Source organism: Cryptomeria japonica, chromosome 5 (genome assembly GCF_030272615.1).
Source record: "Cryptomeria japonica chromosome 5, Sugi_1.0, whole genome shotgun sequence".
NCBI lineage: Eukaryota > Viridiplantae > Streptophyta > Pinopsida > Cupressales > Cupressaceae > Cryptomeria > Cryptomeria japonica.
The window spans coordinates 121,274,884-121,300,376 of record NC_081409.1 but is presented as its reverse complement, the minus strand read 5'-3'; positions in this window follow the sequence as shown (position 1 = coordinate 121,300,376).

The window sequence follows — 25,493 nt, the reverse complement described above, 5'->3', positions numbered from 1 at the left end:
GGGAGATGTAGGAAAATGCAAGTGGATGAGGAATAATAGGATTAATTTAAATAAATTGCTTTATTTCAATTTGGTTGCAATTTGGGAAATTGAATAAATTAGATTTATTCAATTTGAGGTGGACTATTAATTAAATGTAAATTTAATTAAAAGTAGAGAGAAAGGGGTTTAATTAAATAAAATGATTTATTTAATTTAAATGATGCAAAAGGTTCTAGTGAATTTAACTAAATAAATTGAATAATTTACTTAATTAAATAGAGGAATGTGGGTGATTTAGTTAAATGAGATTTAACTAAAAATAGAGGAATGAACATAAAATATTCATTTGGGAATATGGTCATTTTTATACGTCTACAATATGTACACACCAAATGCTATCATAGTTTTAAGACCAACAAGTAGGGGAATAGTTCTTGCCCTCGAGTTGGAGGATGGCCGAAGCATATAACTTTGGAATGGCTTAAATCACACACGCTAAGCTTACACTTCTAGGCTCAAAAGTGTTAAACACTTAGAGTTGACTGGCATTTTCTAGGCTTAATATGTTTCTTAAGGTGTGTAGTCACACTAAGAGTACACTTCTAGGATTAAAAGAGTGAAACATTCAAAGTTGACTAACATTATTTAGATTTAATATGTTTCTTAGTGTGTGTTATTTAAAGCTAACTGAAAAACCTAAGATTTCCCTATAATATAAAGATATATCTCTACTATTCACTTCTACAAAGATCACCAGTTTACAAAAAGGAGAATCAACTACAACCTAGCAAAAGGTTTCCCTATTTTACTTTAAAGGGAAGGAGTATGCACTATGTATATGAATGATACTCATTTTCCAGATTCTCCACAAAGGAAACAATTGTTTTCTATCATTTTTGTAGGAGTAAGAAGAACAAATTTTGTTTATTGTGGTCAATCCTTGGAAATGTAAGTGTGTTAGATTCATTGCATTCTAAGTTTGGGATTTAACTTAAACGAAGCTTAACTAGAAGGCTCAATATGAAATTAATACTAGAAAACATATTTTTCCGATCTTCATATCCAATAAAAGCCATCAATATTTTGCAATTATTTTATGAAAATAAGAAACACATATAGAATTGCAAATTTATCACGATGACAAAGTATTAATGCTTAAATAATTTCGCATGCATAATATTTATGCAAATGGAATTTAGTTAAGGAAACAAGATGAAACAAACAATGCAAAGACCAACTCTAGATTGCTGCTTTTATTCTTCTCTTTATTCATTTACTCTTTATTACAAGAACTAATTTGATTGCACTTCTTGTCATTTATTATTAAACTATTCATCTATTACACCTCTCGAGTAAAGCCAAAATAAGAAGTCACTACATGGGACCCATTTCACTCCATTTGAAATCACAATCACGCATCTCTATATAATAATATATATGAAGACAGGAATGATCCAATAAAGGATGTTCCTTAATGTTTTTTCTATTTTTTAAGTTTTTCTGATCTTCTACTATATAAAGAATGCACGATAAGAAACCTTCTTGTTTTTAGTTTTAAAGCAGTCTTTGTACTATTTTTTAAGCTTTGTTTGTTTTGATCGATGTTCATGATCAACACTCTTTATATATGAGAGTATGTAATTGTATTAATGATTTAAGATATGAATATAATATATTTTTGGGATCTGTATTTCTGTATTTTTTCAATTATGAATTGATTTAATTATCTTTCAGCTAGTTTTACATTATTATAATCTTTCATTTGGTATCAGAGCAGCTTGCAAGAGTTTTGATTTTGCATGTTGCAAGTTAGAGAAGAAGTTATCTTTATATGGCTACTGGAAAGGATCTAGCATTTCATCTTCCATTGTTTACTGGAGACAACTATGATTATTGACGTATCAAAATGAAGACCCTACTATTATCTGAAGATCTCTAGGAACTAGTGAAAGGTAGTTACCAAGAACCTTTTTATCAGAATACATTAAATACATGGACACTACATTAGAAAGTTTAGCTGAAAGAAGATAGAAAGAAGGATAACAAATCTCTTTTCACCATTCAATTTGCCTTGGATGTTTCAATTTTTCCTCGAATTGCCAATATGAGAAAATCAAAGGATGCATGGGAGGCTCTACAAACTGTATACCAAGGTACAAATAAAATCAAATTGGTAAGACTTCAAATATTTTGAATAGAATTTGAAAATTTGAGGATGAAAAAATCTAAGTCCATCATGAATTTATTACTAGGACTCAAAGTATTGTGAATCATCTTAGCACTCATGGTGAAACTATAACAAATGAGAAAATTGTAGAACTTTTTTTGAGATCTATCCCTCCTAAATTTGATCCAATTTTAATTGATATTGAAGAAAGTAAAGATATACCTACTTTCAAAGTTGCAGAGTTAATTGATTCTTTTCAATCTTATGAGGAGCGTATGTAGCATTCTATGGAAAGTTTTGTGCAAGCTTTCCAGTCTTCTATGAACATTGAGGAAAAGTACAAATATCCTTTGTCTCACACTCCTAAATTTAAAGGTGAACCTTCTTGTAATAACAGAGGAAGAGATAGAGGAAGAAGACAAAGTTCTATTGATAGAATGAGTATACAGTGTAGATATTGTGAAAGATATGGGCACTATGAATCTGAGTGCAAGAAGAAGAAATCTGACTTGAATAAGTCAAGAGCTAGTTATGCAGAAGAGAATTTTTAGACACAAATAATTCTAAATTCTTTGCATGCAATTTGGAAAAAGATAACCAAGAGGATGTTTGGTTCTTGGATAGTAGTCACTCAAATCACATGATAGGTAAATCAGATTTCTTTGGCAAACTAGATGATTCAATTAGAAGTAAAGTTAAATTTGGAGATAATAAGGAGGTTGATGTAATGGGAAATGGTACCCTTGCAGTCAAGACTAAGCAATGAGACACTACACATATACTTAATACTTTCTTTGTTCTAGAGTTATATCATATTCTTTTGAGTATTGGACAGCTTGTAGAAAAGAATTATAAAGTTGTAATTGAAGATAGTTGCTGAAAAATCTTTGATAAATCTCATCATCTTGTAGAAAAGACTTATATGAAAGAGAATAGATTGATTCCTCTCAAATTGGTTTCAAGTAAGTTGCATGCACTCAAAACAAATATAGATGATTTATGTTTATGGCATCAACAATATGGTCATTTGAATTTTTTAGGGCTATCTTTGTTGAATAAGAAGAATATGATGAGAGGGCTTCCTCCAATCAAGGCCAAAGAAGAAGTTTGTTAAGGGTGTGCACTTGGCAAGAATCATTGAGATAGTTTTCCGATAGGAAAATCTTGGAGAGCCAAATCTCCTCTAGAGCTTGTGCATGCTGACATCAGTGGTGACATGAAAGAGAAAACATTGGGTAAGAATATTTATTTTTTGTCCATCGTTGATGATTACTCTCGCCACACATGGGTTTATTTTTTGAAGCAAAAATATGAAGCCTTTGCATGCTTCAAGAATTTTAAAGCAATGGCTAAAAAATAGAGCAGGTATTCTATAAAGATCCTTAGAACAAATAGAGTGGGAGACTGTACTTCTAATGAGTTTGCTGATTTTTTCTTAAGAATAGTATTTAGAGACAACTTACTGCCGCATATACACCTCACTTGAATGGTATTGTTGAAACAAAGAATTGTACTATTATGAAAATGACACGAAGCATTTTGCAGACAAAAAATCTTCCAAATTTTTTGGGGGGAGAAGCAATTTCCACTACTGTATATATTCTCAACCGTAGTCCCATGAAAGTAGTTCAAAATTTCACTCCAAAGGAAGCCTGAAGTGGTCACAAGACTTTAGTGGGTCATCTTCGAGTCTTTGGATGCTTGGCCTATGTTCATATTCCAGATCAAAAGCACAAGAAGTTGGATGCCAAATCCCAACTTTGTATTTTTGTGGGCTACTCTACTGCAACTAAAGTTTACATATTTTATAATCCTGAGACAAAGCAATGGATAGTTAGCTGAGATGTGATTTTTAATGAAGGAGTATGGTAGTGGAAAGATGATGTGCAGAAAAATCCATCAATAATCATAAATATGGAAGATAATAGTGTTCCTCCTCCTCTCCCCACAAGCTCAAGTGGAAGTGCAGGCTCCAGTTCTAGTCCTCCAAGATCACCGAGTTATTCAAGTAGCACAAACTCAGGTGAAGATTCACCTCCGCCATCACCTCCAACATCAGTTCCAAGAAAGGTACGAAGTTTGGTTGATATTTATCAGAGGAGTACCAATATAAGTCTAGTTGTTAATTTTGCTTTGTTTAGTACAATTAAAGTTGAACCCTCTGTGTATGAAGAAGTAGTGAAAGAATATATATGGGTTAAAGCTATGAATACCGAGATGAATTCCATTCATAAGAATATTAATTGAGAATTACTTTCACTTCCTAAAGGCAAGTAGGTGATTGGTGTGAAATTGATTTACAAAGTCAAATATCATGAAAATGGTTCAGTAGAACAACACAAGGCAAGACTAGTTGTCAAGGGGTTTGCACAAACTCCTAGAGTAGATTATGTAGAAACTTTTGCTCCTGTGGCTAGACTTGATACTATCAAGATTATATTGGCTATTGCAGCATAATACAAGTGGACAATATTACAGATGGATGTGAAATCAGCATTCCTTAATGGTTACATAGCCTATGGGTTATGAAGTTCCAAAAAAAGAAGCCTTAGTCTACAAATTCAAGAAAGCACTTTATGGGTTGAAGCAAGCTCCTCATGCCTAGTATGCTAGAATTGATTCAACATAAGCCACTCAGAGCCTAACTTGTATGTCCAACATATTGGTAATGATATTCTCATAGTTTTCCTCTATGTTAATGATCTTATTTATACAGGTAATAGAAAAGCTGTCATGGAGAAGTTTCAAGCAGAAATGAAGCAAGAATTTGAAATGTCATATCTGAGACTCATGCACTATTTTCTTGGTGTGGAAGTACAACAAACATCAGAAGGTATATTTATTTCCCAAACCAAGTATGTGGCTAATTTATTGAAGAATTTTAGAATCAATGCATGCAAAGCACTTGCAACCCCCATAGCACTTGGTGAAAAAATGACCAAGGAAGATGCAGGTCCCAAGGTTGATGCAAATCGATATAGGAGTTTGGTTGGTAGCCTCATGTACGTCACAACCACTCGGCCTAATATTATGTATGTTGTGAGCCTCGTCTCTCGATTCATACTTCATGCAAGATCCACATGAGTCACATTGACGGGCTGCTAAAAGAATCATGAGGTATGTTAGTGGTATACAAAATTTTGGCATTCTATATTCTTCCACTGAAAAGTTTGAGTTAATTAGTTACAATAGAAAATCTACATCTCATTATGTTTTTTCAATATATGCATGTTTATACATTATATATATGCATGCCTTTATTTCTCTCTTACACAATTTACATCTGGAAACTTACCGTTCATGATAAACTGGAAACCTCAGTAGAAATTGAACACCCAAGCTTAGTAGTGTTGAGGCTAAGAGGATATGCCGGAAGAGGTGTCTGAAATGTCAATTGTGAGCAACAACAGATGCTCTATCAGCGGACAGCTTTAAGAGAGGGATGGTTCTTATTTAAATTAAAAAATTTGGAAAGGAAGAATGGGAGAAGGGTGAATAGAAATTAAAAGAGAATTACGGTAAAATAACAAATCAATTAGAATTCCTGTATAGCACTGAGCACGTTATCGTGTCCTAAAAATGAAACAAAAACAGGCTAGCCACAAGCCCTATGTATATTGGACCATGAGACCATGGGCCATGACTGGGATATAGAGCCCCTACAAAGTAACAATAGCCTCTCTCCTTACAGATCCACTGCAGCTATTCACAGGTATCGTAATTGTCACCCTCCAAGTGCCACTACAGAACTCTCAAATCTGGAATTGCAAGTCACAAATATTCCTAAACAAAGAGAAAGAAGAAAAGAAAGACAAAATTATAAAAATGCCCGTTAGCTTCTCTAGGGAAACGTATTCCCTAGTGATGAGGCAACCGCTGATCTTCATTTTCCTGAATTTCCTTCATGTACCATGCTTCCATTCTGAACCATGGACAACATTTAAATCCCCAAAAGCCAGTTTTGTTTATCAGCATTGTCAAATAGGCGATTGAGCAAACAGACAGTGTTTTAAAACAGTTTTAAAGAAAAAATAGACGATTGAGCAAACACAGTGTTTTAAAATAGGTTTAAGGGAAAAAAAAAATCCATTCTTATTTTTGTGCAATCAAATTTCAGAGATTTTTGCGCCGGTATGTGATTGTAATACATCTCTCAGCGTAATTATTTTCACTACGCAAATCACCAACTTCCAGATGAAGGAAAAACTTAGCAGATCCCCAAAGATCCCAAACCCAAAATAACCATCAACTTCCAGAAGAAGGAAAAAACTAGCAGATCCCCAAAGATTACAAGCCCAAAATAAATACATGTCAGCGATATTGGTGTACAAAGCAACAATTACAATTTAGCAACTTTTTCTTCCAGAACTGGCCTGGTTAAACCCTTGCACAGATTTACATTCTCCGAGACACCATGTGGCTTGATTGGCTTGTCCACGGATTTCTCAGCTTTTTCTTGTAGAAGAAACTGAAATCACTTTCCCATGGCGGCTACCCTCATAAAAATCCTCCCACTCGAAGGAGGGCTTCCATGGAGATCTACTTATAACCTCGTTCTCCCATAACCCATAATTTATGCCCCTTCTTTTAAAAAGATTCTTCATGGCTTGTATTCTGTCCAACAAAATAGAAAACTGTTGGAGTTTATCTCCATCATCACCATCATTATCTGCTGTGGGGCGTCTGGAATTTGCTTCAGGGTCTCTCTGTGAGGCCTCCTGTTTTGGAACCCGCAATAACTCTAGCTTTCGCTTTCCTCTTCTAGATTCCATAATATGGTCTTTTTGCACCTCTCTGAACAAGTTAAAACCTTGCAGATTGACAGGCACTTTTATCCATGGAAAACATGGTAAGCAAAATTGGTTTATATAGAGCAGGATGGCTTAAATGGATATTTAAGCACAGAATTAAGGCATAATGAATTTCAATGTGTTAAAAACACACGCAACTGAGGAACCAACGGCGGCGATTGAAAGATGATTTCATTAAGGTTGGTCGAGGGTGTTGATTATGCAAAATATTCTTCCATTATTATATTCAAATAAGCGTACAAAAGTTTGCTACGTCTCTCCAGAAGCCTTTCCATTTAGGGCATGTTGGATTTGTTAAACTCTGAGATGACATCATGCTGTATGACGTCCATCGGCTTGCCTCATTAGGTAGGTTTTGGTGATTTATTCAACCTTCACTCGCTCAGACTTCCAAACAATGCGGCACATGCATTTTAATTCTTTTTACGCACCTGCAACAAAGCTAGCCGACGCGCTTCTTTTCCCTGCAGATTTTGTAGTCCTAAAAAATTGTCAAGAAAAGTTGTCTCCTGTTGAAAGAAATATTATTTGACGTCACAATGATTCTATTGTGCGAAAAGAATTGTTCTTTCTAATGTAGACATTTTTAATTAATGTCTATATTATCCTTTATAAAATAATGTTTTATATATTAAAAGAAATTGGAAAACAGTTATGTCTTTAAAATTTCATATAAAGCTAAAATCCAAAATCAGAAATATTCATTTTAATTAGTACAGTTTATATTTTGTTAAATAAATTCATTAAACTTCTTAACGATAGAGATACTATGAGGATTTCAATTGAACTACTACTAAGATTGAGTTTTAAATTCAATATAAAAGATATTATTTTTTTACTGAAAATAGTTGGATTATATAGTTGTAGCATCTTTCTTTTATATAATGGATTAGAAGTAATCATACATCTTAACCAAAAATTGTCCTTTTCCAAAGATTTCAACCTTGATGAATGACTATTATCACATACCATCATCCATATTACTAGTTCTCAACTAGTGGAGCTATAACCCTTTAGATATCAATATCTTTCCTATAAATTTGATTCTTTAATTATTTGGGAGAGAAACTTTGCCAAAACTTTAATATGACTTCTATCGTATTTAATATTTAATCTAATTACCAATTTATGATTAGGTTGTGTTCTATATTTAGAATAAAAAATAATAATATTTTTATTCTGATATGTAAATAAATCAAAAGAAAATATTTATTTGTATAATAAAAAATTTCACACCAAGTTTTTTTACTTTTAATTCTATAATTATTTATGCGTTATCTTTTGATAAATATAATTTTAGATCTTTTAAATTTTTTTAAAAAGAATATTTAATTAACCTTAGATTTTATAATAAAAGACAACTTTAATTACAACTAAATAATTTCCTCTCCCTAATTATTGACCTTCCTATCATATATAACACCAACACGTTGCACTTGTATCCTTCAAACGAGACCATATGTGATGACACCCCCAAGATTCAAAAAATGCTCTTTCCTTATCCAATCACTTGCCTCTTCATATTATTCTAAAATCCCTTATAAACTTATGATAATCAAAATCGGCTAGAGCTTATATATAAAATAAAAAAGTAAGGGAATAAAATAAAAAGAAATACACACTACATACCTAAGGTATACTTTTGGACATCTAAGAATTTCATAGAGAGCACCCATAACTTAGATTATAGTTTCTATTTGTTGCACCAACATACATATGTATTCAATATTCATTTACATATTTTAAACTCATTTTATCATTCAATTAATTAATTGATGCAAATCAAGAATGGGGTTTTAAACAAATAATTCCTCAAATCACAACTTGAAGGAAATTTCATTTGATTTTATTAAGAAAAAAAAATACACCTTTGCACAATAATGGAAATTTCATTTGATTTTATTAAGAAAAAAAAAATACACCTTTGCACAATAATGGAAATTCCAAGAAACTTCACTATTTATAGGCTAATTTTCTATAACAAATATCTATCATTCAAAGAATGCAAATTACATTTCAAATCAACAACAACAATTGTTCAATGGTTTTGACACATACTAGAAATCTAAACCCTTCCTCAATTGTAAATATTTCAAGAATATTCAACTTTTATGAACTTCACCCACTTATGCCCTAAGTGTTGGGTTTTTGTATTGCTTGGAACTTTTATTTTTCTTCAAAAACCACTCCCTAATATGGGACTTGAAATTTTCTTGAGCCTCTTCACCTACAATCTGGCAAACTATAATCAAGAAAGTAACTCTTGTCGTACAACCTCCTTAAGAAACACAAGCTCCCAAATTTGATTTCTTGTTGCAATTATCGTTACATTTATCTCCTTGTAAACAAAATTAGCATATCATTATTTATTTTCAAACATAGGTGTTAGGTATTCATTTACAACATTTTTTTTTTTGCATATTAAATATGTACTTTTTAAATCACCAATTAAATGGTCTAGTATGCCAAATTAAACTGACTTTTTCACAATATTAGGCCCCTTACTTTACCCATGGAACTAAAACTTTAATAATTCTAATGACCAATCAAATTAAATAATAAAATTTACTGCTCTAACCATTGAACCAAGTCATAAAATCCTTAACTAAAATTAACAATTAAATCAAATAAATCTGGATGATGCACCATTGCTTCTAACATTTCCTAGGTGATCCTAAATCACACATCAAGGGTAAGTGAAAATTTTCAATAAGATAAAACTCATGAACATTTAAAAATTATATGAATTCCTTTTGTTGGTATAATTTATCTCATGTAATTACACTTTACATAAGTTGACTTAGGATAATGCATATCATAGTAATTTTGCATTGGAGACACTTAGGGAACTACATATCTAGGGAATATGGTTGAAGAAATTCCACCTTTAATAGAATTATCTATTATTTTCTCCTACCTACCTTTTCATATCATTGATCCATATCTCATCCTTGAGTGGTCTCTTTACCCTATGGCATTTCCTTTATAAGCAAGCTTATGTACATTGTATGTTGATGGAGTTATTTGCATCTTGATGAGAATACAATTTGTTCTTGTCACATATTATTTCTCTCTTATTTATGTGTTTTACATTGCCTCAAGATCTTGGGTGGCTACCTTCATAGACAATTCTTACACATTTGATCCCCTTGTCTTCCTTATCCACCTGATATTTCTTCTTCTTCTTCAATATTTGAATACAAATTAGCATTAGCAATATCATTAATATTAAATAATTCCATTTTTTTTCTCACCCATTTCTCTTTCACTATCTTCTTCCTACATATCAACAAAATTCTCTATACCTTTTTGTACCTAATCTTGTAACATTGTTTCTTTGTGCATAACCACATCTCCCTGTTCGCATCCTTTCATAATTTCATTTAAACAATAATCAACATCAACTTTATCATTAACAAAAGTAGAAATTTTTATCGTTACCATTGTAATTTCCTCATTGTCTACTATTACAAACTTTTCCTTATCTCTCTCATATCCTTCCAATATAATTGTATCATCTAAATACAATCCATCGTATTCATCAAAACGAAATAATACTCTTGACCTCTTTATTCTATACTAGGGGAGAGGGGCTAGTAGCTATAGAAGGTCCAATAGTTGTTATAGCAATTGTGCTTATAATATCTAGTCTTACCACATATTTATACTATATATTATAAATAAATAATCCACATGTAAATAAAAAAATTACCAAATGTTGGTCAAAATGGACCAATATGTGGACACAAGAGAACCTCTGCAGCAAAATGGAAGACCAAAATTTGAATCATGGTTTAGGCGGGAATCTTTGTGTTGGCTCTATATCCCAGGAACCAAGCGGTGACAATGGCTCATGGACTATGGATGCTTATGCAGATTCTCAAAAAGACGGGAAAGACCTAGATGCTAGGGACCCACAAGGAGGAGATGAGCACTTGGATCTAGGAGGAGGGGGTCCAACATGTGTTGGTTGCACTCCTAGACAGGTCACCCCTTTTCTTCTTTTTTTGTGGTTAAACCAAGTGGAAAATCTTCTTTTCCTCGGGTATGAAACATTTATGATCCTTCACGAGGAAAATTTGTGATTTATATCCCTAAGCCTATCATTGATCATAACATCACCCCATGGCCATGACTCTGGTCGGGAAGTTTATGGGCCCTAGACCTAACATCAATATTGTGAGGGCTTTTGCCATGAAAAAATGGACTCTTAAGGGGCAGGTTGTGTTGGCCATTTGGTGGAATTGATTATGTGTTGCATTGATGTTTTGTAATTGATGTCAACACTAGATATTTAGATGCTTTACCAGCACCTTTATGGTCCCGGTAGGTTAAGTGGTTTCTGGTTAACTTGGATTCGGTATGATTTGGCAGGCTTCGGTATAGTCTGGTGATGGAATTGGTTTGTTTGTGATACTTATACTCATATTTGGTCAGATGGTTTTGGTTTGGTGATTGGATGCTATCCTTCTTTCTTAGAAGATTGGTTTCTAGTTTCGGTGAGGGTTTAACCAACAGATCTTTTGATGGAGATCTTTGATGAATTACATAAGTGGTGTTGGTGTAGCTTCTTATGGAGTTTCATGATGCTATTAGTGATCATGTTTGAGACTTGGTGGTTGGAGATCATTGTTGAAGCATATGGACCTATACTTGGTCCCAATTGATCTAGGTTATGGACCGACTTTAATGCAATGTGTAGATAGGACCTATTGGTTTATTTCTGGGATGTCTTATGTATTGATATTACTTGTTTGGTCTAAGGCTGACATGGTTTATAATTATGTAATCAGTTTATTATCTGGTGGCCGACCTGATTATTTATGGTCTAGAGTTTGTATAAATAGATGTAAGATCTCATTGTAGATCATCATGGTTAATGTAAAAGGTCAAGATCAAGGGATGTAATGTGTGAATAATGTAATATCATTCAGGAAGAGGAGTTGGTCGATCATTGGAGATCAAATTGGGTTTATGTAAGAGGATTTACTCTTCCGACATTGAGCTTTACCAGAACTGTACTCAGGCATAGGACATGCTAACTTTTGTAGTTCAACACTTCTCTAGGTCGTAGTCAATGAGGCTCCTTTTGTGATGAATAGTGTGCTCTAGGTTGTTGACCTTCCTACAAGTACGGGCCCCATCATTGTAATTCACATACTTACTGCAGAAGTATTATCTGACTGTGGGTAGGATTCCCACCGTGATTTTTCCCTTTACCGGGTTTTCCAAGTACAAATCTTAGTGTTGTGTGGATGGATTTTTATTTTGTGATTTATTGTTTATGCTTAATTGGATTAACTTTTATTTTGGTATTAATTTTTTGGGCTCAAGTACTAAAGTTTTTATTGCTGAATGTTCCTATAATTTGTGACAACTGCTTCACCCCGCTCCCCTCTTAGTTGTCTTCTAGTTATCTGAACTATCTAACAATTGGTATTAGAGATTTGGTCCTCTCTGTAGAAAGCTTAACTGCTTGAGGAAGATCTTATGGCGACTATCATTTCAACTTCATCTAGTTCTTCTTGAGCTATCTTTCGAAGGGATATTTCGAGGCTTGATGGAACAAATTACACGGTATGGAAGATTCAGATGGAGACTCATCTAAGATGTCTTGGCAAGGTGATTTGGGAGATCACACAGAATAGTGTCACACCCTATAATTTGGGATTCAGCGATCCTCCTCTAGAAAACCTGGATAAGGAGCTTGAGAATGATTGTAGAGAAAGAGAAGCCCTCTTGGGTTCACTTTCTGATCAACAAATAATGTGATTAACCGACAAATCATCTGGAAAGGCTATATGGGATAAGTTGGAGACTCTTAATGAAGGTGACCTTACAGTGAAGATTACTAAACTTGATGGTTACCGAGTGAGATATGAAAACCTGAAGATGGAAGAAGATGAAAGGATTAATGCATTCATGGAAAGGATAAATGAGATTGTTATGGGAATTCAATGTTGTTGTGGAACTCTAAGCGAAGATCAAATTGTTTCTAAAGTCCTGAGAGCCCTACCACAGGCTTACAAAATGAAGGCTGCTTCTATTAATGAGTTGAGAACAATGGCTAATACATATTTCAATAGAGGTACTTTGGTTAGGAAACTATCTACTTTTGAGTTTGAGGAATTTGGACCTTCTCAAGCTATGAAGATTGAACCTTCTTTTCATACATCTACATCTACAACTGGTAAGCAAGACTAGAAAGCTTTATATGTGAAAGAGTTAGAAGATATGAAGAGAGAAGAAGATGAGTTTGAGAAACTTGAAGCACTATTTTCTAGAAGAGTACCTAAAGGACCAGTAGGAAGTAAGTATGAAGGAAAAGCACCTTTTAAATATTTTGCATGTAATAAGATTGGTCATTTTGCATCTAGATGTCCTGAAAGGAATTAAAGATTTGAAGAAAGAGTTAAAAGATCATTTAAGCCTAACAATAGATATCAGAAAAAATATAAATATAAGAAAAATAGAGACAAATCATGCTACATAGTGGATGAGGAAGGCATTACTAATTCAGATGATGAACTGACAAAAGACTCTGCTAGTTGATCCAGCAATGGGAAGGAATGGGTATTCGTGGATATAAAGGAAGATGATTTGGCACTGGAAGAGAATGTATCTGAAGAGAAGGCACTTGCTGCTAAAATTGAAGACAAGGATGAATGGGTAATTGAAAGTGGTTGTTCTTATCATAGGACTGGAGATAAAGGGAAGTTTCTATCTTTGCAAGAATTTGATGGTGGACTAGTTAGATTTGGAGATGGCAAGGTATGTATGATTAAAGGAAAAGGAACTATATCATTGGATGGTAAGAAAAATACTGACAATGTTTATTATGTTGAAGGTTTGAAACATAATCTTTTGAGTGTAGGAAAATTGGTAGATAAGGGATTTCAATTACAGTTCAAGGATAGAAAATGCAAAATCATTAATAGATCTGGCTTGGAGATTGGAACCGATACATAGACAAAATGTAATATATTTCATTTGAACTCCAATGAGAAGACATATTTCATTACATAGATTGATGAGAGTTGGCTATGGCATAAAAGTCTGTGTCATGTGAATTTTGAATGCATTGTGAAGATCAATTCAACTAAGGTAGTTAGGGATATACCTAAGATTATGAATCCCTATAATTTGGTATGTAAAGAATGTCAAATGGGTAAATAGGTCAGAACCTCTTTTAGGAGTATACAAGATAAATCAAATGATGTTCTTGATCTTATTCATACTGATTTGTGGCCCTGCTAGAGTTAAAAGTTTTCATGGTGATAGATATTTCATGCTAATCATTGATGATTATTCTAGAATGATGTGGGTTACTTTTTTGAGAGAAAAATCTGAAGCATTTGAAAAGTTTAAAATCTTTAAGGCCAAAGTGGAAACTAAGAAAGGATTTAAGATTAAATGTTTAAGATTAGATCATGGTGGAGAATTCACATCCGATGAGTTTAATAACTTTTGTGACAAGCATGGTATAAGAAGACAATTTTTTGCTCCCAAACACCTCAGCAGAATGGAGTTGTGTAAAGGAAGAACATAACTATCTTAGATGTTGCTATAACAATGATGATGGAGGCTAGTCTACCTCATATCTACTAGAGAGAAACAATGAGTACAGTGGTTTATACATTCAACAAAGTACATATCAAAGGAGAAACCGGTAAGATGCCTTATGAATTACGGTTTGGAAATACACCTACAGTTAAGTATTTTAGAATTTTTGGTAGTAAATGTTATATTAGGAGAAATGATACTACTAGGAAATTTGATCCTAGATGTGATGAAAGCATATTTATTGGTTATTTTAATGAAAGGAAAGCATATTGATGTTATAACAAGAGATTGTAGAGAATTATGGAGAGTGCTAATGTCAAAGTAGATGAGCTGAACAAAAGTCAAATCAAAGTTTATGAGAAGGAACCAACCGTGGAAATGATTATATCTAAATCGGTAGCACCTTTACTAGAACAGAGAGTTGAACCAGTTACTCTGGCAACATCAAAGAATTTTACAGTGACTAATGAATAGGAAAGAGGAGCAAAAATTCAAAAGACTCCTAGATATGTGAGATTGAATCATTCTGAAGATCAAATCATTGTGGATAAGAGAAATGGAGTGATGACAAGAAGAAGACTAGCATCTAATGAGGTATGTTTAATTTCACAAGTTGAACCAGTATCAATAATTGAAGCATGTAAAGATGAACATTGGTTGAAAGCTATGGAAGAAGAATCATATGAGATTGAGAAAATAACACATGGACTTTGGTTCCCCGGCCTAAAAATAAAAATGTTATTGGAACTAAATGGGTTTTTAGGAATAAATTGAATGAGGAAGGTCAAGTTATAAAGAATAAGGCTATATTGGTTTGTAAGGGATATTCTTAGAAGGAAATAATTGATTATGGAGAGACTTTTGCACCTGTAGCTAGGATTGAAGTTGTAAGATTATTTCTTGCCTATGCTGCTTATAAAAACTACAAGGTTTATCAGATGGATGTAAAATGTGCATTCTTGAATGGGAATCTTGATGATGATAGTTCTGATAATTAATATAAGTACAAATCCAATAGCCAACAAGATGAGAAGGGGGGGGTGAATCATACAAACTTAATCATCCATAAAAACATCAGATTCAACCTCGGTAACATATATTTCAGTAATATAACCAAAACTGTCAAACATGCAAACTCAAAAGCATATAAACATCATAAACCTCGTAACACCAGATTTAACATGGAAACCCAAATAGGGAAAAACCATTGTGGGATTTCGGACCCACTAAGAAATATACTCTTCTAGAGTATGCTCGGTTAAAAGAAAATCCTGTTAAAGATTACAAACACATTGCTACATGTGACCCAGTTAAGGGATTTCCCTAAGATTTGTTAGGATCTTCACCTTGTTAGAAGTGACCTTGTTAAAGGATCTCAAACACTCAATCAGAATGTCACCTTGCTAGAGGGTTTTACAAATAAGACTGTTAAGTCCACTCGGTTAAGAGATTTTTTGTCAGTTTCACAAAATAATAGTAATAAAAATCTATCTGCAACTTCACATCTAAAATGCTAAAGAAGATTCCTATTTGTTCAATACAATATAGACATAGAACTAATCTTGTCTATCTGCTGGGCTTCTATACTTTGTTATTTAAATAGGTCTTCAAGTTTCTGTGCTCTGTAATCACTATGTAGCATCCCTGTGCATACGCTTGCCTGCATACATTGTTTATCAATAGTTTCCTATTTATAAACAATTAGGTAACCGCTTAATCTCCTTGATCACATTTCCCATGATCAATCATAGCCATCAGATCTTTGATCTTGTCTAGGTTCAATGCATCTTTCGATCTGAAAACATTTTACCTTGCCTAGGAACTTGCATATTAGTCTTGGAGCTTGTGCCAGGGTATTGCGGTTCAATCTGACTTGTAGATCTTCAAACCGACTTTCCTTTTCCTTAGATTCATTAACAAACTTCATCCATGGCTCACCGATCATTTAATCAGTTCCAGCTCATCAGCTTCCTTCATTAAATAACGCATGCAAACATTTAATGCATTATGTTATAGCTCGGTTACAACTCGGTAACAACTCGGTGAATACTAAACTTCACTCAGTAGACATTCCGCTTTCATTAACCAATAGCGATAACCTTAGGGTTTACCGACTAGGTTCTTTGCTTGATAACATAGTATAGTATTAACCTTTACAATTTACAACATATGTATGATGTTACAACAATCTAAAATATCATGATCTCATCATTGTCTGACTCGGTAATAGTTGCCCATTGAATACCTTATTCATCCCCTTATTCATCATATCCTTTCCCGTGTCTTTTACCGGCATCATTATACTCTTTAAATCATACTTCTCAAGATATGGCAACATCATACTGAATTAGAAAATCAATTTCTTGACATCAATGACAAACTAATAATATCAAGACAGTAAACATCCTTAATCAGTTATATCCATAATCATCAACAACCTTCTCAATATCCTTATTGAAATGCCAACAATCTTTCATTGTCTGTTATAATGCAATATTGCCAACAATCTCCCCCTTTGGCATTGATGGAAAAACCAATTGATTTGACGTTAAAAGATTCAGATTCCTGTGATTCTGTAATGCTGAAATGCTCTCCCCCATACATTAGACTTCTCCTATTTTTTTCATTCTTCTTTCCAATCTGTAGTCTTCTCTTAGTCTTCTCCCCTTTATAGTAGTCTTCTTCCCCTTTGACAACAATGCCAAAAAGTAAAGAACTAAAACATAATTTCTTCCTGTATGAAGTGAATTTTTGTTGTTGTGTATCAATTGAGTCTTGGTCAGAGCATTTTGCCTTTAATTCTTGTTCTCTATATTGTTTCCTGTAATAATTCTTGTACACCTTTAGAAAACATCCTAAAGTGTATAAATCAACATCAACTCCCAAAAGATATTCGATAGAGTCATCGGATTGATGCTTTCACCGAACTCGGTCAGTGAGTAGAAGATAGGGGTAGGACCCCTAACTTACTTCTGAGATATTCAAAAGTGTCCCTTGGTAGTGGCTTGGTGAAGATATCTGCTATTTGTTCCTTTGTGCTAACATACTCCAACACCACTTTCTTCTCTTGAGCTTCTTCTCTAAGATAATGATATTTGATAGATATGTGCTTTGTCTTAGAGTGCATAACAAGATTCTTTGAAATGTTAATGACACTAATATTGTCACAGAATATAGTTACTAGCTCGGTAACTTTCTCATTTATACCTTCCAACAGTTGTTTGATCCATGCAATGTTAATACAATTCAGTGCTACAACAACGTATTCAGCTTCTGCTATTGACTGTGAAACACATCCTTGTTTCTTGCTAAGCCAAGTCACTAGTCTTTCTCCTAAAAAGAAAGCTCCTCCACTTGTGCTTTTTTTGTCATCAATGTTGCTTGCCTAATCAACATCAGTATAAACTTTTAAATCAAAATCATTTCCTTTCTGATATACTAAGCCATAATCCTCAATGCCTTTCAAGTATCTAAAGATTCTTTTGATTGCTGTCATGTGTGTTTCCTTAGGATCTGCGGAGAATCTTGCAACTATACCTACTACATGTGCTATGTTTCATTTGCTGTGAACAACATATTGTAGCTTTCCAATCATGGATCGGTAAAGTGTCTCATCAACAGATGCAGATTCATCATTCTTTGATAATTTATAGTTGGTAGTCATAGGAGTACTTACTGGTTTTGAATCCTCCATCCCAAATTTCTTCAAGATTTCCTTTATGTACTTGGATTGAGTAATGAAAATCTCATTTTTCATTTGCAGTATCTGTAAACCTATAAAATACTTTATCTCACCGATTAATGACATCTCAAATTCTTTGCTCATTTCATTTCTAAATTTCTTGCATAAAGAGTCATTTCCACAAAATATAATATCATCAACAAATATGGCTGAGATCAATATTCCATTTTCATCATTCTTCATGTACATGTTGCTATTCTCACTTGTCCTTATAAAACCAATCTTAATCAAATAAGAGTGCACTCTTTCATACCATGCTCTAGGTGCTTGTTTCAAACCATATAAAGCTTTGTTCAATTTACATACCCGATCTTTATTATTGTCTTCAACAAATCCTTCAGGTTGTTCAATAAAAGCTTCTTCTTCTAATATTCCATTCAAAAATGCAGATTTGACATCCATTTGATATACCTTGAAATTTTTGAAAGTAGCATAGGCCAACAATGTTCTCACTCCTTCAAGTCTAGCAACAGGTGTAAAAGTTTCACCATAATCAATTCTTTCTTCTTGAGCATAACCCTTGCAAACTAGTCTTTCTTTGTTTTGAATGACCTCTCCTTTTTCATTTAGCTTGTTTATGAAAATCCACTTTGTACCGATTACATTTTTGTCCTTTGGTCTTGGGATTAGTGTCCATGTGTCATTCTTCTTGATTTGATCAATCTCTTCTGTCATAGCATTTATCCAATCTTCACTGTTAAATGCCTCTTTTACTATTCTCAGTTCAAATTCAGATATCAAACATGTGTTCTATCTCAGTTTGTTCCTTGTCATTACTGGATCATCCTTATCTTCTATAATCTGACTTGGTGCATGATGTCTTCTGACATACTTGGCTAATACAGGCTCGGTAGGCTCTGTATGATATTCTTCATCACTCGGTAATTGGCTATTCTCTTCATTTTCTTCAACAGTCTTCTTGGTAAGACTTCTCGGTTGAACATAGACAAATTCATCATAGTCTTTTGGTTCCTTGGAATTTCCGTCATCATTTCTTTCTTCAAATTCATCAATTTTCATGTTTGCACTTTCTACTATTTTGTTAGATGATTTGATCAGACATTTAAATGCTTTGCTTCTAGAAGAATAACCTAGAAATGTTCCTTCTTCACTTTTCTAATCAAACTTGCCATTTCTATCATCTTTGTGAACATAGCATCTACTTCCAAAGATTTTAAAATAACTTACATTAGGTTTCTTATCATACTAGATTTCATATGGTGTCTTCAAAGTACCTTTCTTCAATTCAACTCAGTTCAAGGTGTAAACTGTTGTGCTTATTGCTTCTCTCCAAAAAGTTTGTGTCACCTTCTTTTCAATCATTAGTGTTCTAGCACAATCCACAATAGATCTTTTTCTTCTCTCAGCTATTCCATTCTGCTGTGGAGTTCTCGGTGCAAAGACTTGTCTTTTAATACCATGATCATTGCAAAATAGGTTGAACTCATTAGATGTGAACTCTCCTCCTCTATCTGATCTAAGACATTTCAGTTGTCTTCCTATTTCATTTTCAACCCTTGCCTTGTACCATTTAAACATTTGAAAAGTTTCTGATTTTTCTTTTAGAAACATTACTGACATCATCCTTGAATAGTCATCGATAAATAATATGAAATATTTATCACCATAATAACTTTGAACTTTCATAGGACCACAAAGATCAATGTGCACTAGATCTAAAATTCCCTTAGAAGTGTAAGACTTACTTGTAAAGCTTGATCTTGTCATCTTACCCATCTAGCATCCTCGGCACATAGCATTCTCAGGTTTTTCAAGACTCGGTAGACCTCTTACTCGGTGCTTCTTGCTTATTTTGATCAGATTATCAAAATTTACATGACAAAACCTTTTATGCCATAACTAGGTATTATCTATCCTTGCATGCAAACACTTATTTCGAGTTGAGTCAAGGTGAAATGTGTTACCTTTTTTTTGTGTCTCGGTAGCAGTTAACTTCCCATTCTTGTCATGCATTTTGACAATTCCCTTCTGAAATTCTATTCGGTAACCTGTGTTGTTTAGTTGTGCTACACTCAACAAATTGTATTTCAAACCTTCAACCCAATAAACATCATTGCATCTTGCATTATCAAGAAGTGTTATAGATCCTTTACCTCTTACCGGACATGGTGCATCATTACCAAATCTAACATAGCCTCCATCATAATCTTCTAATATAACAAACTTGTGTTTATCTCCTGTCATATGATGTGAGCATCCACTATCTATAATCCAAGAATCATTAGTGTTTATGTGAGATATTAGGGCTTTTTCTTCATACCTTTCTTCATCTGATCCATATTTGATAGCCACATAAACTACTTCCTCTGTATCTGTCTCATCTGATTTATCATCGTTAGATTCCTCATCAGCTATTAGGCATGTCTTTCTATTTCTTCTTCTGAAGTCTCGGTGTCCTCTGTAATGATTATCTTTTTGTCTGTTATCTCGATAATCTCTCTTTTCAGTAAAATCTTTGTTAGGACAGTTAGAAGCCATATATCCTATTGAAACATTTCAAAGGTAGTTTTCCTTTATACTTACCTTTGTGTCTCGGTAACCTTTTGGCTAATAGTGCTTCAAACTCTTCTTGCTTTCTGATTTCCTCATACAGTTTGTGTATTGCCTCCATGTTCTTATGAAATCTTTCACTTGCTCCACTGTGATCTCCTTCAGAGTACTTATACTTTCTTTCATTGAAATCATTAGATTCATCAAGATGAAAAGAACTAAATGCAGATTCAACTTTATTTATCAAAGATCCACTGTTATCAAAATTACTTAACTCAAATGCATGTAGCTTACCAATAGTAGCATCTAAAGAAATTGGCATATTAGGTACAAACCTCAATTCATTGATTGCAGAGACTCGGATTGCATAAGTTGGTAGAAGGGTTCTTAACAACTTACTTGTTATATCCTTTTCTTCAATAGTTCCACCTGCTCCTTTCATTTGATTGACAATCTCCTTTAGTCTTGTACTGTACTGAGTTATGTTCTCACCTTCATTCATCCTCATAGATTCAAGTTGTCCTCTTAAACTATCTACTTTTTCTCTTTGAACATGTTCATCTCCTCCATATACTGATATGAGCTTATCCCACATTGCCTTTGCATCATTGCAGCCTTCTAGATCATTAAACTTTGAATCGGTCAATGCAGATGTTATTTCAATCATTGCTTGAATATGTTCTTGCTTTGCATTTATCTCTTCCATAGTCAATGGATAGGTGCTCGGTGTAACAAAATCATTCTCCAGATAGTATACAACATATTCTCCAACTCTTGATAGATGTAGCTTCATCCTTTTCTGCCATGTAGAGAAACTTGACTTGTTCAGCTTCGGTGCATCCCTCTTACACATCTTTGGATCTTTAACTCAAGTGCTTTTAAACTTTCCTTCCAGAGTCCAAAGCTCTGATACCAATTGATAGTTCTGATACTTAATATAAGTACAGATCCAATAGCCAACAGGATGAGAGGGGGGGTTGAATCATACAAACTTAATCATCCATAAAAACATCAGATTCAACCTTGGTAACATATATTTCAGTAATATAACCAAAACTATCAAACATGCAAACTCAAAAGCATATAAACATCATAAACCTCATAACACCAGATTTAATGTGGAAACCCAAATAGGGAAAAACCATTGTGGGATTTCCGACCCACTAAGAAATATACTCTACTAGAGTATGCTCAGTTAAAAGAAAATCTTGTTAAAGATTACAAACACATTACTAGATGTGACCCGGTTAAGGGATTTCCCTTAGATCTGTTAGGATCTTCACCTTGTTAGAAGTGACCTTGTTAAAGGATTTCAAACACTCAATCAGAATGTAACCTTGCTAGAGGGTTTTACAAATAAGACTGTTAAGTCCACTCAGTTAAGAGATTTTTTGTCACTTTCACAAAATAACAGTAATAAAAATCTATCTACAACTTCACATCTAAAATACTAAAATACAATCTAGACATAGAATTAATCTTGTTTATATGTTGGGCTTCTATACTCTATTATTCAAATAGGTCTTCAAGCTTATGTGCTCGGTAATCACTATGTAGCATCCCTGTGCATACACTTGCCTAGATACATTGTTTATCAACAATTTCCTATTTATAAACAATTAGGTAACTACTTAATCTCCTTGATCATATTTCCCATGATCAATCATAGCCATCAGATCTAAGTTGATCTTGTCCAGGTTCAATGAATCTTTCGATTTGAAAATGTTGTACCCCACCTAGGAACTTGCATATTAGTCTTGGAACTTGTGTCAGGGTATTGCGGTTCAACCTGAGTTGTAGATCTTCATGCCGACTTTCCTTTGCCTTAGATTCATTAACAAACTTCATCCACAGCTCACCAATCATTTAATCAGTTCCAGCTCATCAGCTTCCTTCATTAAATAATGCATGCAAACATTTAATGCATTCTGTTATAGCTAGGTTACAACTCAGTAACAACTTGGTGAATACTAAACTTCACTTGGTGGACATTCCACCTTCATTAACCGATAGTGATAACCTTAGGGTTTACTGAATAGGTTCTTTGCTTGATAAAATAGTATAGTATTAACCTTTACAATTTACAACATATGTATAATGTTAAAACAATCTAAAACATCATGATCTCATCATTGTCTGACTCAGTAATAGTTGCCCATTAAATACCTTATTCATCCCCTTATTCATCATATCCTTTCCTGTGTGTTTTACCAACATCTTTATACTCTTTAAATCATACTTCTCAAGATATGGCAACATCATACTGAATTAGAAAATCAATTTCTTGACATCAATGACAAAATAATAATATCAAGACAGTAAACATCCTTAATCAGTTATATCTATAATCATCAACACCCTTCTCAATATCCTTATTGAAATGCCAACAATCTTTCATTGTCTATTATAATTTAATATTTCCAACAGATGAGGCTATTTATATTTAGTAACCTGATGGTTTTTCACTATCAGATGATACATATATGGTTTGCAAGTTAAAGAAAGCTTTATATGGATTGAAACAGGCACCTAGAGCCTGGTATGAAAGGTTGGATAAATGTCTTTTGAAGCTTGTTTTTACTAAGGGCAGTGCTGACATTAATAAATATATTATAAAATCACTAATGATAACATACTGATTGTTGAAGTATTTGTTGATGATATTATCTTTGAAGGTGAAGATAAGTTATGCATAGAATTTTCTAACGGTTGCCATCAATGGCAAAGGGAGAGATTGTTGGCCATTTGGTGGAATTGATTATGTGTTGCATTGATGTTGTGTTGTTGATGTCAACACTAGCTATTTGGATGCTTTACCGACACCCTTTTGGTTCCGGTAGGTTAAGTGGTTTCTGGTTAACTTGGATTTGGTATGATCTGATAGGCTCCAGTATAGTCTGGTGATGGAATTTCCTTATTCATGATACTTATACTCATATTTGGTGAGCTAGTTTTAGTCTGGTGATTGGATGCTATCCTGCTTGCTTAGAAGATTAGTTTCTAGTTCTAGTGAGGGTTTCACGGATAGAGCTTTTGATGGAGATATTTGATGAATTGCATAAGTGGTGTTGGTCGAACTTTTGATGGAGTTTCAAGATGCTGTTGTTGATCGCGTTCGAGACTTGGTGGTTGGAGATCATTGCTGAAGTGTATGTACCTATACTTGGTCCCGGTTGATCTAGGTTATGGAATGACTTTAATGTAACATGTGGATATGACCTAGTAATATATTTTCAGGATGTCTTATGTGTTGATATTACTTGTTTGGTCTTTAAGGCCAACACAGTTTGTAATTATGTAATCGGTTTATTATTTGATGGCTGACCTGATTGTTGATGGTCTAGGGTTTGTATAAATAGATGTAAGATCTCATTGTAGATCATCATCATTAATTTAAGAGGCCATGGTCAGGGAATGTAATGTGTGAATAATGTAATATCATTCAGGAAGAGGAGTTTGATCATTGGAGATCGAATTGGGTTTATGTAAGAGGATTTACTCCTCCGGTATTGAGGTTAACTGGAACTGCACTCAAGCATAGGAGATGCTATCTTTTATAGTTCAACACTTGTCTGGATTGTATTCTGGATTTGTATGTAGTCAGTGAGGCTCCTTTTGTGACGAGCAGTACGCTCTAGGCTATTGGCCTTCCTATAATTGTGGTACCATTATTGTAATTCACATACTCACTGCAGAAGTATTATCTAATTATGGGTAGGCTTTGCACTGTGGTTTTTTCCTTTACCGGGTTTTCCACACACAAATCTTGGTATTGTGTGGATGGATTTTATTTTGTGATTATTGTTTATGCTTAATTGGATTAACTGCTATTCTGGTATCAATGCTTTGGGCTCCAGTATTAAAGTTTATATTGTTGAATGTTCCTATAAATTGTGATAACTGATTCACCCCCCCCTCTCAGTTTTCTTTCGGTTATCTAAACTATCTAACAGGTGTAAATTATGGCTGTGCCAAAAGTTTCCCTTTCCTTCACCTTTTTTCATGAGGAAGATACAACCAAGATCCTATGTGGTGGTCTGTGGATGGTCGGGAAATCTGCCCTGGCCCTCCAAAAATGGTCACACAAGATGGTCTTGAATGACTCCTTCTTTGTCCACGCTCTTGTCTAGGTGAGGCTTTCGGGTCTACTCTTATAATACTAGTTTGAAGACATATTTATTTGCTTGGCTATCTCATTCAATGAATTATTACCCATTGACCCAATAACTACTACAAGGAGAAGACTCACCTATGCTAGAATATGTGTGGGAGTTTTTTAGGGTGTGGATATGCCACCCACTATGGAGATAAACTCAAAGCTTGGAAACTGGATATAAGAGATGGAATATGAGAGTGTGTCATTTGATTGCTTTTATTGTAAGAAATTTGGCCATTTTGCCAAAAAATGCCCCTTCCAAGTTGAGAAGGAAAAAGCTAAAACAGAGAAAAAGATGCAATGGAAGGTTAAGAATCCAAATAAGATTGTGAGCTCAGAAAATAATATTAAAAACCCTCAAAATGATGTCAATCCTGACTCTAGGGAGAAGATGGGAAATGTGTGTATGGGAGATCTAGCAGATTTAAAGAAAGAAGGAAAAGAGGGGGATCAAGACATGCAAAAGAAGGAGGTTACACTAAAAACAAACCAGAATGATCTGAATGGCCAAGATCTAGAGGAAGGAAAAATTCAAGTTGTTTTGCAAACAAATGAGGAGGA